The 18,652-nt window shown below is 48.2% G+C and overlaps 1 pseudogene; it reads left to right on the top strand.

Moving 5' to 3' along the window:
* Positions 1-18,652, top strand: part of LOC146181187 (uncharacterized) — a 136,067-nt pseudogene that overhangs the window by 52,021 nt on the left and 65,394 nt on the right.

Raw genomic sequence — 18,652 nt, 5'->3', positions numbered from 1 at the left:
AGGCCGTCGTTGCACCCGCCACTGCTTTGGTGGTGGACGACGGTTGCTGTGGCTGTAGGAAGAAGGAAAAGAAAACACGCGGGCCTGCTCTGTAGCTGAGCCACTTTGTTGTGGTGGTGGTAGGAAGGACAAGAAGATGCACGGGCCTGCTACTGGCTCTGTAGCTGAGCCATCTCCACTGCCTTGTGCAGACAGAAGAGAAAATGGAGAAGAAAGAAAATGAAGAAAGACGCGCGTCGCAATAGCCGTCGTCCACCACCTAGCTGTGGCGGATCTATGACGGCCTACAAGAGATAAAAATTCGGTGTTTGGCAAACCCCCGCCGCAAGCGGCGTTGACCTACCGTCCCAGCTCCGTGAGGCCAGGAACTGCCACCCTTCACCGCCTCGGTGGACAACGGCTGTTGTTGCGGCGCGCATTTTTTTCTCCCTCTTTTCTTTCTTTCCTTCTCTACTTTCTCTCTTCTGTCGCACGAGGCAGCGGAGGTGGCTCAGCTACAGAGCAGTAGCAGGCCCGTGCATTTTCTTTAGCTTCTTGCTACAGCCACAACCACAACAAGAGATAGCCGCAACCAGTTAGACACTAGCACCTAGCCCAGAAGTCCGGAGCTGGAGTCTGGGCTTGTGTGCAGATGCATGTTCGGAGTAGGGGACCGAGGGTTGCTGCTCCTGGCCCTCATGGGGCTGGGACAGGTAGGTCACTGTCGCTTGCTGCGGGATCTAGCCTGTCGCTGAATTTTTATTAATAATAATAATATTAATACTTTATTTTTCTTTACTACAAGGAAAGGAAAGGAGCAGCCACTAAAAAGCTGCTTCGAAGAGCAGCTTGACGGGGCGGCTGCCCCTGCATATGACGGCATTTCACAGCAGAGAAAGTCACGCCTAAGTAGTGAGTAAACAATCAATGGAGAAATAATTATGCTACAAAGAGCACTAGGTAAATCAGGAAAAATACATGAAAATAAAACAGAAACGCCGCAAGACAGAACACCTAACTTAAAAATATGTATTTATAGAAACATTTCGCGCATTAATTTAATGGGAGGAAGAGAGAAATATTGACCACTATTAGCAAAGTATTGAATTAATATGGTAGGAAGCCCGAAGCGAAGCATCTGCCTGCCATAGTTCGTCCGGCACACTGTAACGTGCCAATGCTCCGGGTTACGGGTGTTGTATATTATCTGTTGTAGGCCGTTATTGCGCCCGCCATATTTTCGGCTTTGTAGCCCGATATGTCTTGCTCGAGCGCTCTACACAAGGTTGATGCTGACTTTACATGAAAAGAAAAAAAGTGTGATAACTTTTCTCGGAAAATACATATTGGCCCTCTTATTATTTCGAAAGCAATCCTTCGCTATGTTCACAGATTTCTGTGTGTAGACTGTGTCAGCAGAGCGTGTCCGCAGGCCGTGTTCGCAGGCCATGTGCGTAGAACGTGTCCGCAAAATCGTCTCAGCAGCAGTTGTGAGTAATTGAGAAGTGGTCGAGGTTAATGAGTGGCGTCAATCGATAGAGGGTGACGTAATGTTGTTGGCGAAAAAATAATTACACCAATAAGCTTATTAGGTGATTGATTAGAATAACTGGTTCACAGGAAAGGAAAGGCGCAGTATCTGCCACACTTGTTCTGTGGACACATGAACGGCGCGTAAGCGAAGGGAGGAAGGTAGAAGTGAAAGCGTAAAGAGCGAAAGGGGTGCCGTAGATGTTCTCACGTCAAGAATGAGACGTCACGCAACCGGAAGTAGATCCGAAAAGAAGGGCATAGCAAAGGATTGGCGCGCAATTTGAAAGTACCAAAGACTAAAATGGTTTGGTTTGGTTGGTGGGGTATAACGTCCCAAAGCGAATTAGGCTATGAGAGATACCATATGGAAGACTCCGGAAATTTCGACCGCATGGGGTTCTTTACCGTGCACTGACATCGCACAGCAAACGGGCGCCTTGCTTTTCGCTACCAGCGAAAAGCGGCCGCCGAGGCCGCGATTCGATCCCGCACCCTTAGGAACTGTAGTCGAGCGCCGAAACAACTGCGCCACCCCGGCGGGGAGACTGAAATGGGTAAACAAATAAATTATCTATCTCACAGTAATTGACTAAAATGGGCAAACAAGTAAATTAATGTGAGCTAGATGATGTGACGTCACGCAACCAGAAGTCGAGCCGAAAAAGGGAAAAGGAAGATTGGCGCGAAAGTTGAAAGTACCAAACAATAAAATGGGGAAACAAAAAGTGAATTAAGCAACTAGAAGCAACCAGAAGCAACCAACAGCAGCATCCGTGCTTTCACATCACACCAATGCAGATTCTCCAGTGCTGTTTAATTTTTGGCCATTATATGTTTTAAAAAGGGTCTCTTAGATGTCCCCTAAAGGGAGACTGGCGAACGCCTACCCTTCTTCTCCTATCTTGTACTTCTCATTGTTTGCTTCGTATCGGCGTTCGTTGCAGTCCTGCATATAATTATAATCAGTTTACAGGAAAAGAAAGGCGCAGTATATGTCACTTTATCAAGCAGGTGTGAGTTTGGACGGTACGTCATCGCTGGTGTCGCGTGGCATTCCTTGGCGCGGTTTGAAATATGGGATTGCAGATGGCAGGAATGCTAAAGAAAAATTGATCTCGCGAATTCTCGCAGAGTATGACATATCTGTCGCACAAATTTCGCGCAATAGATTTCGTTCCATTTTTTTAGAATGGTATTCGCCTGCTGCGTTTCGATGGAGGCGAAACGAAGTGGCGTCCTTGTGCTGTGCGATGTCAGCGCACGTTAAAGATCCCCAGGTGGTCGAAATTACTCTTTAGTCCTCCACTACGGCTCCCCTTTCTCTCTTTCCACTTTCCTTCCCACTTTCCTGCCTTACCTTACAGCGCGGTTCAGGTGTCCACAGAGCAAGCGTGACAGATACTGCGCCTTTCCTTTCCCGTGAACCAATTAAGATGAAGAAAAACTACAATCCTAAAATGAATAGTATTCCTTATTAATATTATATTATAAGATAATAACTGGACATGCAGAACTGGGCAAATTACGAAAACAAACTTAACCGGAGATCGTACTGCGATGCTGCCACCTGGTTTTCGTCGTTGTCGCTGCTAAAACTTAATTCTGACGGTAAAAACAGTATGCTCAAACTCGGTGCTGCTGGGGGTGTCGATAAAAGCAACAGTTAAGCAAAGTCGCGACAGTTCATGTTTTCAAGCGGTCATTTTTTGCATTTCAATGAAACTAATGTGTGAGTGTCGGGTGTCAAAGGTTATGTGGCACCTAGTACACCGCATGTTTTCGGTGCGGAGAAACCAACGGCGGGGTGCATTCGCGCGGCTAGTTGTGGCATGTACCCTTTTTGTCTTGTGGAAGCGCCGCTGCCTGGCGGAAGCACGCAGGCAGCCAGTACGAGCCATGTACCCGGCGCTGCAGAGCCTGCGCCTCCTGCTCTGGGAATACCTGTCAGAGCGGCTCGAACTAGACGGGGAGGCGCGGTTTCTGCAGCGTTGGCACACACGGTTCTTTGTTGTGAGACCAAATGGGCTAACGATGCCGACATTGTTGTATTGATGACCACATGTAACGCGCGTTGGATCATAACATGTATGCATGTACATCCCCCCCCTTTTTTTTTCCCTTTCCCCTTCTAGTGCATTGGGATGGAGAGATTTGAGTGGTTCTCCCATTATTATTGTATATCCCTTTTTTGTACCAATTGATTGAAATTGTATAAAGGATAAGCAGACTCTGATACGAAGATAAGACTGTTAATGTAAAGTGACTTACAACATCTGTATTGTATTGGCACATTATTCGGTATCCTTTGCATATAAGTGTATGTATATTGTGGTTCACATTGTCAATGTATCGTGCTCTATCAGTTTGGAAGTCAATAAACTTCTCTTTGTGTGCAGTATCTCAGCCAGTACACAGTATCCTGCCCGCCTATCAAGCTACATGCTATGTGCAGAAAGACCCAGTTGGCAGTACTTAGCCGCCCACTTCCTCCATGCACGCCAAGCCTCCCTGATGTGGAGGTTCGCAAGAGGCATCTTACCAATCAGAAGGCGTGCCTTCGTCCCTGCGACGTCAGGAATGATTGACCTGTGTCCCTTCTGCTTGGCCCGAGAGACAGCGGAGCACATCTTTCTGGACTGCCTAATTCCCGCAGCACTCCTAGAGCTTCTGAGAGATATGTGCGGCCTCCCCGGGATCCCATACCCCACCGTGCGCTACTTCAACCCGCTTCTAAAGGAAGGACGCCGGCAGTTTGTCTTGACACTGGCAGAGGTCAACTATCAGGTGTGGTTGGCCCGCTGCAAAGCGGCCTACTCGAACAACACTCCGAGCCTCCATGAAGTCAAGGCCAAAATCAGGAAAGCACTATGGTTGCACCTTGAGAGAGAGAGACGCCACTTAGGGAGAAAGAAGTCTTTTGAAGAATGGGGATACCCCATGGTGATCTTCAAACAAGAAAATGAAAAGCTAGAAGTGAGATATTAGAAGACATGCTCGTGTCAGGCTTCGACCCACCGGGATGGTGCGGACGTGGTGCATTTGCACTGCGACCCCACCCCGGTGGGAACAGGCCAGATTGCTTGAGCCCCTTGGCTTGGAAAAGCCCGCTCCCCGAAACAAAAAAAACCCAACTCTTATGGTGCGGGATGCCTTGCCTGGGGTAGCCGTAGGATGATGATGGTCGCTGGTTGAGGTCTGTACCCTAACAGGAGCATCGCACCTAGAGCATCCTTCCTTCCATCTGACAAGGCAGAGGTTTGGTCATTTGTCGCCGCTCATGTGAAGGTCTAATGCGAACGCCTAATATCTAATAAAACTTTTTCTAAGCACACGATACACAATGTTAGCTACCCTTAAGTTGTCGGATTGCATGCCAAATGGCGCAGCGCATCCGAAAGCGAAGCGGAAGGCTCCGACATGGTCGCGTGAAATTATCGTTAGCGGGTTAACTATGCTTAACTGGTACGGTAAGGAAATGGTTAAGCGCCTCTAATCAGCAAGAATTATGTAGGGCGCTCTCGCAGACCACCTATGTTTAAAATGAGACACTGCTGTTTTCCTTAACTTGCCACAAAAAACTCCGCAAACATTGGCCGCTATTCCGAACGCTCCTTTGGCATAACTGCACCCGCTAACGGTCAGTTTATGTGACGCCATGAAACAGTTGGTAGTCTCTCAAAATATTTCGCTTTGATATGCTACAAGGGCGCCACTTTTCTCGGTATAAAAATGTGTCTAGCTACCGAGTAAGTTGCAAGCTGCTAAAGGAGTGATTTCAGTTGATTCGAGTACGTTCCGGGCATGTTATTTAGGAGTCTTATGTCATGTGAGAACATATTGTCTTGATTGATTTTGTAGCCAGAGCTACACTATGCTACCCAGTCCAGCATTTCATGGTAGCCGTGAGGCTCCAGTTGTCCGCATGCTGGTTACCATGGCTACCGGAGAAGAGTAGCAGGCTCAGCGTGCACTTCGCCGTCGCTGCGGCAGTTAACTCCACACAGGATCAGAATAAGCTCCGCAATAATAATAATAATAATAATAATAATAATAATAATAATAATAATAATAATAATAATAATAATAATAATAATAATAATAATAATAATAATAATAATACAGCAATAATCTGTTCACAGAACATAAAAAGCCCAGTATCTGTCACACTTGCTATGTGAACACTGAACCGCGCCGTAAGGGAAGGGATGAAAGTGGGAGTGAAAGTGGAAAGAGAGAAAGAGGTGCCGTAGTGGAGGGATGCGGAGTAATTTCTACCACCCGGGTATCTGAAACATCCCTATTGAAAAAAATCTATATATAGGACCTATTCATATGGAGTTATTGGACATAGGAGTTGTGGGAGTTGAGGGAGTGGTAGGAGTGGTAGGAGTAAAAGGAGTAGTAGGAGTCGCAGGCTATGTGCGTTGTAGAATATGTTCAGCGCCCCTCGGTGTGGGGAAAATGAGAATGCAGGCTAAAAAGACGTTCAGGTAAATAAAAAAATGCACGTAAATAAGAAAAATGAAAAAAAAACCTCGCCGCACCAGGAATCGAACCAACACCTCACGGATTACACAGCATACCAGCCCAGCACGCTAACCACTACACCATGGCGACACATGGTTTGTATGCTTATATTTGTCGTTTTCTATTGCGATTTTCTGTTTCGCACTTTGCATCGTTTTCTTACGTGCGGTCGTCCTTCGACGATTGCCCTATTAACACGCTGAACCTTTTTCTTTTCTATCAATACACATAAGCAATATCATCTATCATTCAAACGTATCAGTGTTTTGCACGTACACCTAAGAATATGCGAATATGTTACGTGCTGGCTATTTTTTCGCCGTGTTAGAGCGCATTTTTCTTTCTACTACAGAGATATCTCGTACGGATCCGCTTGTCATATATATGACCTTTTAACTTCCCATGCTGCCAGCGGAGCAGCGGCGGCGGTATTTTACTTCCCATCACTCCTTTTGAATATGCAAACCCTTAAATAAGCATCGCTGTTGATATGCAGCTATCAATGAATGGTTCGGTAGGCGGCGACGTGTGTTTTGAGTTATGCTCGAACATACTTATGTTCATGTGGAAAGGCGAATTTATTCCCTGCACTTCCGTATTGCAGACTCGTCATCAGTTACAGGTATGAACGTGCGTCATAAGGTCGGAAGACGTGCAGCGATTGTTGATTGTAATTACCGCATGTGCTCACAGCAGCGCATGCAGAAATCGAAATGCAAAACAAACTTTCATGTTCATTTCATTGAAATTTGAAAAAGGCTTTCTTGTTTTTAATTCTTGATTGAATTTAGCGGTGACACCGCATGCGTATATCAAACTTTGCCTTTTCAAACTTGCATAAACAAATCCTCATTAAGGAGCCCATCCAACTCCTGTATCATGGTACACAGGTCTTATTCACAACTCCGATAACTCCTAATATATATCCCACATGTAATATACAGGAGATAAAGGAGTCTGAAAAGGAGTAACAAGACCTATATGCATATCCTGCGCGTCCTCCTACTAGTCCTGAATGCGTCTTTATGGGTCCTTTATGCCCCATTTCGGCTCCTGCATACTCCCATATTATTTCATACAGGACCTATTAAAACCGCAAATAGGTTTTTTCAATAGGGATGCGCTGACACCTCAAAGCAACCCTAAGGAGAGCGGAAGTTGTGAAGGGTGGCTGTTCCTGTTCCCTCCGGGCTTGTGATGGAGTCTCACAGCCGCTTGCGGCGGGGGCTAGCCAGCCACCGAATTTTTATCTCTTGTAGGCGGTCACAAAAGTTTTATCTGTATTAGGCCGTCATTGCACCCGCCACCGTTTCGGTGGTGGACGACGGCTGTTGCTGCGGCGCGCGTCTTTCTCTCCCTCTTCCTTTTCTTTCTTCTCTATTTTCTCTTCTGTCGGCACGAGGCAGAGGAGGTGGGTCAGCTACAGAGCCAGTAGCAGGCCCGTGCATTTTCTTCTTCTTCGCGGCGGCACACGCCGCGGCTGCCTTGGCAGGTAGGATGTCCACATTTACTTACTTCCCCACTTCCCCCCCCCCCCCCTTGCTTCATCCTTACTCGACATTGGGCGGGCAACTCACCCCTTCTCTTGCCCTTATGCACTATACTCGGACCAGTCTTCGTAGCCTCAGTCAGCATCGCATGCAGGTGGCCACACCAGACCCACATGTTACGAGAAAAACCCGCCTCACCCGATGTCAAGAAGTCTTTTTGAATAAGCGCATTGCCCATGTCGCCTACACGCCACGTATTATGGCACGCTGGCGTCAGTATACGGAGAAAATGATTACGTGCCCCCACTGTACGACTCTAACTCGCGGCGGCATATCTCATCTACTCTGGGATTGCCCTGCTTTTTCTACTAGACGCTCCGATATCAAACCCTACCACCTGAACTACCGTTCCCTTCTAGAACCTGATGCTAACACTCAAATGATATTTGCCAAGTATGGCTCGCTTAGTGGCCTGGCTTGAGCAATGTGGTTTGCGTGACGACCTAAACAATGAAGATTCCGTCTACTCCCCTTTATCTCCATTCATAGCTATGAGCCTTCCCATTCAATAAAAGGCATTCAATCAATCCTACAGCCACAACAACCACAACAACAACATGGGTGCAATGTAGACGCGCTTCATTTTTATGGTGAGGAACGATGCGTCTACGATGGTAGATGTAGCGTCTTCACTTTAGATGGTAACATAGAAGTTCCGCGCTCCGAAACGTTTCACTCTGTACGTTTCTTCCATTTGAATAATTCGCAGCCACCTTCTCTTCCTCGGCGTTCTCTATAGGCTATAGCCCTATAGTTCAGCTACATAAAAGACTTTCGTGAGGCTGGTTTACAGTTGTCAGATGGAGAGGACTTGGCACTTGAAAGTGTCTTGCCCGGAGTCGCACAAATCATCTGCTGCAGGTGGAAGAAACGCTTTCGCTATCTTTGCAGTTACTTCAAGCCTAGAACCTTGCCGCAGTATTTGAGCGCAGTGCGCGCCAGCTATAAATTTTACGTGCACTCCACGCGAAGTACGATGAACTGTTAACTGATTTCCCTGGCATCGGATTCACGTATCTCACAGTCTGATACGGTGTACCACGAAGCTTTAAGAGGTCTGCTGCACGGCGGAAAAGAATATGTCACTGTTCACGGGGGAATTCATTCGCGACGGCTATGTATACAGCTGTCTACCAATAACTAGCAGTTTAATTATAGGCTTTGAAACACATCGCTGTGCACAAAATAGCTCCTGCTCTGCTCTGTGACTGATTAAATGCACTTCGTATTGGCATCAAGTACAAATAAGTCTCATCGCCGTCCCTAAGGCACGCACAATCATTAGTTAACAAGATTGGTACAGTGCAGATACAAAATACCTTGATTCTTAAAGAGATTACAAAGTCCAAAATCATTAGCCTTGTTTTGCTTGGTTAAGCTTTGAGCAACTGTCACAGTGGCTGCGTTTCGATAGAGGCAAAACAGAGAGGCGTTCGTGCTCTATGCGCTGTAAGTTCATGCAAAAAGAAAGCCCCGCCGGGGTGGTGCAGTGGTAAGACGCCCGACTACTGTGCCGGAGTTCCCGGGATCGAATCCCGACCACGGCGGCTGCGTTTCGATGGAGGCGAAACGAATTGGCGTCCGTGTGGTGTGCGATGTCAGCGCACGTTAAAGAACCCCAGGTGGTCGAAATTTCCGGAGTCCTCCACTACGGCGTCTCTCATAGCCTGAGTTGCTTTGGGACGTTAAACCCCACGAACCAACCATTGCCAAATGAACAAAATTACTCCGAAGGCCGCCGCTACGGCCGCTCTTTCTCTCCTTCCGCTTTCAATCCCATCTTCCTCACTTCCCTTGGGAGCTCTTCAGGGTGGTGTTACCTGGCCCTACAGGGCTGGGACTGGTAGGTCAGCGCCGCTAGCGGCGAGGGCTAGCCTGCTACCGAATTGTTTTGTGTTGCAGGCCGTCATTGCACCCGCCACCGGGGTGCGAGACGAGCACGCTAACCACTCGGCCGCACCAGCTAGATGGTTTGAAATGGACAAAGGCGCGTCTATTGATTACGGTGTTGTCTCATAAATGTCCGTTAGAGAAGTGTATCAAGGCGAATGATAATAATTATGAGCATGTAAATTACAGAATTACAGAACACGCAGTTAAGCCAGTGGAAAATTACTTTTCCGCTGTACTTCCTCTTCACTAGGCGTGCACGTAGCGCCATCATGCATGGGGCGCACGGAATAAGATAGACAGGGGATGGCCTCCGAGATCTTCATCGCGCCTCTCGGATCGGCGCGTAGGCCAACGCGCCGGCGTTGACCTACGGGGCAGGCACTGTAGGTCAACGCCGCCTGCGGCGAGTGCTAGCCAGCCACCGAGTTTTATCGGTTGTAGGCCGTCATTGCACCCGCCACTGCTTCGGGGTTGGACGACGGCTGTTGTTGCGGCGCGTCTTTCTCGACATCTTCTCCTTTCTTCCCTATTTTCTCTCCGGTCCGCACGAGGCAGCGGATGTGGCGCAGCTGCAGATCCAGTAGCAGGTCCGTGCGTTTTTTTTCCTTATTCCAACAGCCACAACAATACTAGCTGGAGCCCCTATTCCGGGGCCCCATTGGCAAGCAACGCCACCCGCGTCTTTTGAACTAAGGCCTTTTGAGGCTTGAGGTCTTGAGCAGGGCAGCCTCCCAGTCCTGTTAATGGGCTTGACTGGCACGCCCAGACCATGTGGATGGTGTCAGCCACCTTCCCACAGTACTGACACGCACCACCAAAGGACGGGTTGAAATGTTTAAGCAATGCCAGGTACGGTACGGTATTGGTTAAAGTTTTGATGAGGAGGCACTCGTCTCCGCGATACAGTCCCTTTCATTTGGAAACGTAGCGCCGGCCCTCCTCCTTGTAGTAATCGGTGATGTCTTGGAATGTAAGGGCCAGATTGTCGGATTGGGAGTAGGCTTCCAAGGACAGGTAGATAGCCCGGAGAGAGAGTGCGCGGGCAGCCAGATCGGCCGGTTCGTTTTCCTTGAGTTTCTGGCGACTGGATGCTAAAATGAGGTTATGCGGAGTTAGGTCTATGTATCGGCAGCTAGATTGCAGTTTACGCCGGGCAAGCGGAAGTGAGTATCGCAGCCTATAGTTCCGGCAGGTCCCTCGCGATTCGGTGGTGTGTTTCGACTAGGGAATACTGAGAGCCAGAGCGATAGCAATATCCTCCGCGTGAGTTGTGCTTTAGGATTTGAAAGTTATCCCGTTAACCGTGCTTGTGTTGTGCACGACTGCAGCCGTATACCTCCTCCCGTTGTATGGGCCGGCAACATCCATATAATACACGTGTTGCTGGTGACCATAGTATCGCTCCAACCCTTCCGCGCGCGCCTGGCGAGGACCATTGTGGTCTTCATTGGACACGTTGCGGGGAAAGGGTCGGACACGGAGGGCAAGTCTCCAGAGGTCTGGCACGCAGTACCTTTCCTCAATGTGGTAATCATGTTTGATGTGTAGTCGGTCCAAGAGGCGGCGACAGGACTTGGTCTGTGTAAGACACATGTATTGGATTAGTAAATGGGATTCTCGTAGCTCCCGGAAGGCGTTCACCACACCCACAGCCACAGGTCTCTGGCTGGACGTGCTGACCGGAAGGTCGAGAGTCCGCTTGATGACTTTCCATTTGATGGCCTCCAATTGATCCTCATCGTGTTTACGCAGGTACAAGTAGGGGGTCGAGTTGAAGAGTCTGCTCGTTACAAAAGCAATGGAAAGCCGCGGTGCATCTTTGCTTCGTAATCCGCCCCATTCGTTGGAGACCCGGCGGACCATACGGCCCACCTGGTCTCGCACCATGCCAAGCACACATCCCTGTAAATAAGGCCAGATATAGCCGCAGCTAGTAGGTTCTTAAAGCAACACTCAAGTGAAAGTGGTGCCACAGATAGCGGAGGTAGTGAAGGTTGGCTGATCCTGGCCCTGATGGGATTGTGTCAGGTAGGTCACCGCCGCTTGCGGCGGAGGGCTCGCCTGCTACCAATCTTTATCGGTTGTAGGCCGTCGTTGCACCCGCCACTGCTTTGGTGGTGGACGACGGTTGTTGTGGCTGTAGGAAGAAGGAAAAGAAAACACACGGGCCTGCTCTGTAGCTGAGCCACCTTGTTGTGGCTGTAGGAAGAAGGACAAGAAAATGCACGGGCCTGCTACTGGCTCTGTAGCTGAGCCATCTCCCCTGCCTTGTGCAGACAGAAGAGAAAATGGAGAAGAAAGAAAAAGAAGAAAGACGCGCGTCGCAATAGCGTTGGTGGTGCTATGACGGCCTACAAGAGATAAAAATTCGGTCTTTGGCAAACCCCCGCCGCAAGCGGCGTTGTCCTACCGTCCGAGCCCCGTAGGGCCAGGAACTCAAATTACCGACATTCTAATAGAAATTAAGAAGAAGAAATGGACATGGGCAGGACATGTAGTGCGAATAGAGGATACCCGATGGTCGCTTAGGGTAACAAACTGGATTTCAAGGGAAGGAAAGCGTAGCAGGGGACGGCAGAAAGTTAGGTGGGCGGATGAGATTAAGAAGTTCACAGTGGTCACGTGGATGCAGCTAGCACAGAACCGGGTTAAGTGGAGAAATATGGGAGAAGCCTTCGCCCTGCAGTGGGTATAGTCAGGGTTATAAAGATGATGATGAAATGAAAACGCAACTGCCGCGGTCGGAATCGGCTACTGTGCCGGAGTACCCGGGTTCGATCTCGACTGCGGCAGTTGCTTTTCGGTGGAGGCGATACGAAGAGGCGCCCGTCTGTCAGCGTTGTTTTTGTGGCTGTAGGAAGAATGAAAAGAAAATGCACGGGCCTGGTTCTGGCTGTGTAGCTGAGCCACCTCTGCTGCCTCGTGCGGACAGAAGAGAAAATAGAGAAGAAAAAAAAAGAAGAGGGAGAGAAAGACGCGCGCCACCACAACGGCCATCGTCCACCACCACCGAAGCGGTGGCGGGTGCAATGACGGCCTACAACAGATAAAAATTCGGTGGCTGGCTAGCCCCCTCCGCGAACGGCGTTGGCCCACTGTCCCAACCCCGTAGGGCCAGGGACTGCCACCAGGACCTGTTAAAGATCCTCAGGTGGTCGAAATCGCTCCATAGCCCTCGACTACGGCTCCTCTTCCTCCTCCCACTTTCACTCCCACCTTCCTCCTTTCCACAGGTGTCCACAGAAAACAAGTGAGACAGTCACCGCGTCTTTCCTCCTTCCTCTAAATAAATCAATCAGTAAATGAATCTCCGTTGTCCGCACGAGGCGGCGGAGGTAGCTGAGCTAGAGAGCCAGTAGTTGGCCCGTGCATTTTCTTTTCCTTCTTCCTACCGCCACAACAACAACAGCAACGAAAGACTGGTCGTGTTCTACAAAGAGCACGTGATTAACCACGCGCTGCAGCAATGCACAGGTTTCCACAATTCTTCAATGGAGATTATGCAGTGTTCTCAGAAAATTTTGCACCTTTGTTTGGTGATTTGGTTGGCAGAGCAAAACGTTCGCCTAGTTTATATGTTTTTTTTTTCAGTTCTCATTTCCTTTAACGTTCGCTGTTGGCATATATCTTTCTGGTTCTTCTTTTTAGCAGCAGATCTTCTCTACTGAGTGAATTGCTTCAGGTACTAATAATTCAGTTTCAACACGAAAGTTTTAAAGGCCCTTTAACCAAAATCTGCTGTAGGCGCTGGCACTGGGATCGGATTTTGGAGCAAAAAATCTTGAGCATGGCGCTGCTGGCAGGCGGTAGCTGGCAGCTGACATCGCTGCGCTCAGACTGGACGTAAGTCTGCCTGACGTTATATATGTTTGGCAGGAGGTGCCAACTCCAGCCTCTCTTTTCACATTGGAGTCTGATACCGACTCAGCCTGCTAGGATCCCTCCATTCACGTTACACATACGCCGCGCAGGCCCGTCCATACAGCCCGGTTAAAGCAGGACTTGATAAAGCTACTGAGCTATACCTCTAAACGTAGAGATTAAGTGTTCCGTATAAATATTTCTTGTTTTGTTTTTAAATTTTTGTATGTATGTTGATGATTTCTTGGTAATTTTGGATAAGGGCTCTGCATTCATTCAGTGTGGAAATCGTGCGTTCTATTTTAAGCTAAAGGGAAAGGGCTTACTTTTACGATGAGCTACCGTGGATTACAAGTTGCAGTTCCGAGATTTAAATATAAGCATTCTTGTTGGGGGGGGGGGGGGGGGGGGCGTGTTGGAAGTATTTTCCCAGGGACAAAAACAACTTTAATACGGGTCAGCCCATTCAAAAATAGTTAAAAGAGGAATAGCTTCTCTCTGTTTTGAGTCAGCCCTGGTCAACTGCTGTGAACATATGGCTGGGGATAGCCTAACTAACCAAATAAAAGGCTTCAGGTGGCCGGTTTCCCGGTTGCGGTTATTTGTGGGGTGGCAGAGGCTCGGCTTCATAAAGTAAATACCAAAACAAGGATTGCAGCTAAGTTGAGAAATAAACGCCCACATGGAATACCTGATATTCATAGAGTGGCACACTGCCTGAAAAAGGTGGCAGAGGGTTATAAGGTGTTGGTGGTGGTTTCTGCGCCAAAATACACAAACACCGGGGTTGTTTGCGCGCAATAATAGGAAACAGAAAGTAAGCAAAATGTGATAAGAAGCATGTGAAGTGTTTTATCGGCTGTGTGGTGGGACTAATTTACGAGATTTCACTGACATGCGGAAAATATAGATTGGCAATACCGGAAGAAGTATTTATGATAGAATAAGAAACATGAGAAGTCCATAGAAAAAGGGAAGGGGTCAAATTTACCCCTGCACTGTCAGAAGTCCATGTGTGTGCCATTGCTTAGTAGGCTTAATATTCTAGGGAATAGTCGGGACAAGATTCCCCGCGAAATTTTCGAGGCATTTTGGATTCAGAAGAAAGAAGACATATGTGCTAGTGAAGCCTCAATGTGTTTACGCAGAAAATAATTTACCTTTGTTGAGGAATGTCCCTGAGTAATGAATGATTTGAGTGTATTATCGTTCACTTTAACACACCTTCCTTGCATTGTGGCCATGTTATGTGTTTTGATTCTGCTTACCCTCAAGTACATGTGCCCATTGCTCGATTCGCTTCTTCGAAATACCGGGCAAGATGCGTTTCTTTCTGCTTACGCCGGGAGTGATTCCTGCAGAAATGAGTGGTTTTGGTGTCGTCAAGGTGTTTGTTGGTCATGTTAAGGTGGTGTGCCAACTTTTCAAATAAGAGTTTTGGAAGCGAATTCGTATCTTTAAAGACTGGTTTCCTGCTATATTTTATGCATTACATCCGGCGTGTGTCGATGGAAAAAAGGTAAAGGAGATGTGGCGTCTAGTGGCCAGATAACAATTTTTGTGGTTATGTAAGAGTTAATGTTCTTTTGGATGGACCTGTCCTATCGCACAGGTGGCGTGCTTTGGATGGACGTGTCTTACTACATGTGTGTGGTGGTTTTTTGCTAGTGTGTATCTATGTGGTAAATGAGGAAGATGAGGATGAAAGGCTGGGAGGTTAACCGGTAAAGGAACTGGTTTGCTACCCTGCACTCGGGGAGAGGGGTAGGGGGTATAAAAGTTGTGGGTGAGAGAGGGACGGGTGAAGACAGTACAATCACATCACAAACATGTCACGTCACATCACGTCACAGTCATATCACGTGACATAGAAAAATCATAGCCTCTCGATCAGTCCTGCGCTTTTCATAAAGCGGAGCAGTGCCTGAGAGGCCTTCACCGCAGACGATCGCCGTGACCAGGGACCTAGAATCTTAATTTCAGTCAATGGGCGTCCATCTAGACGCTCCAGCGCACGGCATATACACTGTCTTTCCTCGCTGTATATGAAGCACTCACAAAGAATGTGGCCCATAGACACGTCGCACCCGCAATTTGTACATGCAGGGCTATTTGCCATGCCTATCATAAATGAATAAGCGTTTGTAAATGCCACACCAACCCACAGGGGGCACAGCAAAGTTTCTTCACATCTGGGTAGGCCAGCCGGAAGCCGGAGCTTCAGGTCAGGGTACAGGTATTTTAGGCGGCAGTTCGCAAACTGGCCAGAATTGCACAAGGAGAGCGTGTGTTCCCGCGCAAGTGCGCGAAGCCTGCCCGCTGCGTCTGCCCTGGAAAAGGGAATCAACACACAATCGCGGTCTTGGTGGGCTGTTCGTGCGACCTCGTCTGCCCAGAAATTGCCCGCTATGCCGCTGTGTCCCGGAAGCCAATGGTAGATGATTTCATGTCCTCCACGTATGGCATAGTGATGAAGTTGTGGTATTTCCGCGATGAGTGGCTCATGGGCTCCACGGCGAAGAGCCGCCTTTAAGGCTTCCCGGGCTGCTTTTGAATCTGTGAAACTAGACCATCGTTGAGGCTTTGCTGACTGATATGCCAATAGCAACACGTAAAGCGGTTAGCTCTGCGTCTGTTGAAGAAGTAAGGTGAACTGTACTAACTTTTATTTCTGTATTAATTAAGGGTATGACCATGGAGTCTGAAGAACTCTCGCCATTCACTGAACCATCGGTGTAGACGTGCATACGATTTGCATGGTACTCATGCAAGTATTCAAGAATGATTTGTTTTAGTTCTGTCGGCGATAGCTCGACCTTCTTCCTGATGCCGGGTATTGAAAGAAGCACGTGTAGTTGATGCAAGCTCCACAGTGGAGAGGACGGTCTAGATGCGGGTGTAAACTGGGACGGCAGAATAGCGCGACGCGCATCAACGGTCTTTGTAAACGATGTACGCGGCCTGGTAATAGGAAGACTGGCCAAATGATGACAGGGAACCCGGGTGATATGTCGGAAATGTGCCCTCAGGGCGTCAACTGTTAGGTAGCTGGATATGGGATGCTCCTAAGCAATCAGAATGGTAGCAGCCGTAGAGGCACATTTCGGCAATCTCAGGCAGATTCGCAGAGCCTGAGCTTGAACGTTCTGTAGAATTCCTAAGTTAGTTTTTCTGACATTTCCAAGTGCCGGTAAGCTGTACCGAAGAAATCCCATAAATAATGCATGGTACAGCTGGAGCATCGACCATGCGGACGGTCCCCATGACTTTCCCCCAATAAAGACATGGTACGTGAGCAATTGCTGTCAGGCTCTTTCTCATAAATGAAATATGGGCAGTCCACGAAAGATTTCTGTCGATGATCCCTCCCAGAAAGCGATGGCTGCTTTCGTAGGGTATTGCTTTACCATCAATGCGTACGGTGTAAGGTGACATGTTCTTGCGTGTAAATGCAATTAGCGAACACTTTTCAATTGATATCTGCTGACCTTGCAGGTGGAGATCGGACGCAACTACACTTGCCGCCTCTTGAAACCTCGCTCTAACCTGTCGGCGCGTAACTTATGATGCCCAGATACAGATGTCGTCCGAACATATTGCAGTTGCACAGACTGTGGCATTAAGTCAACAAGCCCGACAAGAGTAAGCTTGAAGAGTGTTGAGCTTAGTACTCCCCCCTGTGGGACTCCACGGGAAGTGAAATGAGAAGATGTTGGGCCTACCTCAGTCTGCATAAAGTGAGATCTGTTGGATAAATAACTGCGCATCCAGAAAAAACCACGACCGCCGGGCTCGGCAGCTTCCAGAACCTCCAAAATGGCCTGCTGAGTGACGTTGTCATATGCGCTCTATATATCCAGGAAATTGTGTGGCGTTGTACAGACGATACAAGGTCCACAACGTTGTCAATTGACAGTCCACGTCGAAACCCGGACATTATATCTGGATATTCATTACCTATACTGCTCGAATTAGTATAAAAGTTAGAAGTCCTCAATCTGGCTTGTTTCCTCCGAACATCTTAAAATAATGAGAAAGTCGCTCGCTTTACTGTTTCTTGCAACCCACATAAAGTTATTAGTACTTCATCTGCTTCGTTGTTTTGCTACAACCATCTTCAGGCCGTGGAAGCTTATAGGTAATGAACTGCGTATCATTACGTACATTAGGGGAAAAGCATTTCTAATATTATGTGCTTGTCCAGGTCAGTTTTAATTCGGGTAATGCGTCTGAGTAGCCAAGCGGCTTATTTACTGAGAAACCATGGTAAGCCATGCCTATTCAAGCTTCGCTATCGTTCATGAACGTTCATTTTGCTTCTGCTGGCTACGTTGCTGGTGTCCCGGTCTTGCGTTACGGCGAGCACGCATGGCTACGTTACAGTTTTAGAATTCAATTCAATGCCGTGTGCCTTTGACTGCCCACACTTTTGTCCTTTCTGCTTTCGTCAGTATCTTCTGGGTCTAATCTGGAGCTGGATTCGTAATGCAAATGCTGTTGAAGCATGTATTCTAGAGATAAAATAAAGTTGCGAGAGCAGTGCAGAATCTGCACTGGAGAAATTCCAAAGCCTCACAGTTGCTGCTTGACGAGGTACACCGCGTGTTCTTTGTATAGCTTTTGCCAGCAGCACCAGAGCTCGCTCCGACAGCGAAAATTTTCTTTCCTTGTGCCGACCGCCGGCGGCTGCGTATGGACGGGAGCGAAACGAAAAGGCATCCGTGCGCTTTGCCATGTAATTTCATGTTAAAAGTTTTCATGTTGTCGACATTACTCCGCGGCCCTCTCCTAGGGCATCCCTTGCTTTTTTTCTGCTTTTACCCTCACCTTAATCTCTTCCCTTACGAGGCAGTTCACGTTTCCCTTACGGCGTGGTTGAGGTGTCTACAGAAAACAAGTGAGACAGTTACCGCGCCTTTTCCCTTCCTATAAATTAATCCACCCCAGTGGTGGTGCTGTTGTTCTTGTGGCTGTATAGGAAGAAGGAAAAGAAAATGCACGGGCCTGCTACTGGCTCTGTAGCTGAGCCACCTCCGCTGCCTCGTGCAGTTCAGTTCAGTTAAGTCGTTCAGTCGTGTCCGACTCTTCGTGACCCTATGGACCACGTCACGCCACGCTTTCCGATCTCTAACTATCTTCCTAACATCACATAACCTCATCTGCAGTACCTCGAGGAGGAGGAGAAAAGGAAGAGGGAGAGAAAGACGCGCGCCGCAACAACAGCCGTCGTCCACCACCGAAGAGGTGGCGGGTGCAATGACGGCATACAACAGGTAAAAATTCGAACAGGCTATCTCCCGCCGCAAGCG

Source organism: Amblyomma maculatum, chromosome 8 (assembly GCF_055883805.1).
Source record: "Amblyomma maculatum isolate TAMU_Amacu chromosome 8, ASM5588380v1, whole genome shotgun sequence".
NCBI classification, from domain to species: Eukaryota; Metazoa; Arthropoda; class Arachnida; order Ixodida; family Ixodidae; genus Amblyomma; species Amblyomma maculatum.
This window is presented reverse-complemented; position numbering and strand designations above follow the sequence as displayed.